At 39.9% G+C, this 1,810-nt stretch overlaps 1 non-coding gene across 1 annotated transcript; it reads right to left on the reverse strand.

Annotated features, from left to right (window-relative positions):
* Window positions 1-1,042: 1,042 nt before the first annotated feature.
* On the reverse strand, window positions 1,043-1,151 carry LOC136506224 (small nucleolar RNA R71). The gene has a single exon (XR_010771447.1). It is a non-coding gene; the product is annotated as a small nucleolar RNA R71 (small nucleolar RNA).
* Window positions 1,152-1,810: the final 659 nt, after the last annotated feature.

Genomic DNA, 1,810 nt, shown 5'->3' on the forward strand with positions numbered 1-1,810 from the left:
ACTTACCCTATTGTGAGTAGAATATTGGTTATGGTTTACTTGTCCATCAATAGCATAAGTTATCAATACATGTCCTTGACAGACCTTCCCTGTGGTAAAAATATAAATAACGATACCTGGAATACTCCCGGGTGAAGTGCTACAATGGTATATTATCAGTGTGCTTGCAGATCCCTTTCATTCATATATATATATTCTTTCTAGTCACATAAAATAATAAAGAACTACTTAGTATCATTCTAGTAGTAATGCTAAGTAGTACCAACAAGCATTTCTGGCATCATCACTAGGGATGACAACCTGGTAAAATAATGTTAAGAGATGTAGACATACAATAGGTGGCTACTTAAAACAAGTGACAAGTTAATAAATACCAACAAGCATTTTTGGCGTCGATGCAGGGAAAGGTAGCTAGGCAAGAAGGAAATATTGATAAATTTATACTTATTGATGTGATCGAGGTAACCATTAACCTCTGCTCAAATAGGCTTACCCTTGTTTTGTCTAATATTGTATCTTATATAGGGTAATGTATGACCGGTTTTGACCTTCTAGCAAACTATGTTGAAGATCCAGAAGGATTAATCAGGAGGACTAAGGCTAAACTCAAGAAAGTTTTAGCTTTAGAGTCGGAAGACAACGAAATAAGGTGAAAGCCTAACACCAGAATTTGAAGTCATGGCTAACAAGACTCTCCATGAATTCTCTGCTCCAACTTTAGCCAACATCTGTACTGGACCAATAGTTGATGTTGGAGACAATGGATTTGAGCTCAAGCTAGCTCTCATCAACATGGTGCAAGCTAGCCAGTTTTGTGGAAAGGCACATGATGATACGAGTGCTCGTCGCTAACACTTTCTAGAGATTTGCAGCACTTTCACCATTAAAGAGGTGACCAAAGATGCCAAACTACTTTGCCTCTTCCCATTCTCACTCTTGGGGAAGGTGAAGCAACGGTTCTATGCCAACAAAGATTGAAATACTACATGGGATAACTGCTCCACTACCTTCCTAGCCAAGTTCTTTCCCACATGCAAGACCAATGCTCGGCGTGGGAGAATTTCAAGCTTTCAATAGCAACATGATGAATCTATCCCTAAGGCATGGGAACACTTTCAAGATTACATTTCAGAATGTCCCCATCATGGGATGGAAAATTGGCTGCTCATGCATACTTTCTACCATGGGTTGACCAATAGTACCCATGAGACTATGGATGCTGCTGCTGGAGGTGCATTCCTATCACTCACTATACCGGCTACAACAATTCTTATGGAGAAGATGGCCTCCAACCAATATTGGAATGAAGAACGTCTTCAAACCTGCAAGAGAGGTGGAGGTATGCATCAACTCAAGGAGGTAGACATGTTGTCTGCCAAGATGGACCTACTGATAGAGAAGCTCGAAGATTGAGCCAATGAGATGCAAGAAGTCATGCACATTCATGATTTCCGCATGACATGTGAAGAGTGTGGAAACACTAGGCATTCAGGGAACAACTGCCCTAAACCCGATGAGGATGTGAACTTCATCAACAACAACTACTTTTGTCCTCAACAAAATCAAGGATGGAATCAGCACCAGAGGCTGAACTACCAAGGTAACCCTCAAGGTAATAATTTCAGTCAACCACCCTTGAGAGAATTGATTTTTGGCCACGCTAAAATAATGGAGGGCTTATCTAGAAAATTAGCTTCCAATGCTAGAGTTTTAGAAAATATAAATAATAGAATGGATAACCTTTCCTCTGCCATTAAGAACTAGCATAGCTTTAATTAAATGATAGAATCACAAATAGCTCAGCTAGCTG

The sequence above is a fragment of the Miscanthus floridulus genome, chromosome 14 (assembly GCF_019320115.1).
Source record: "Miscanthus floridulus cultivar M001 chromosome 14, ASM1932011v1, whole genome shotgun sequence".
NCBI lineage: Eukaryota > Viridiplantae > Streptophyta > Magnoliopsida > Poales > Poaceae > Miscanthus > Miscanthus floridulus.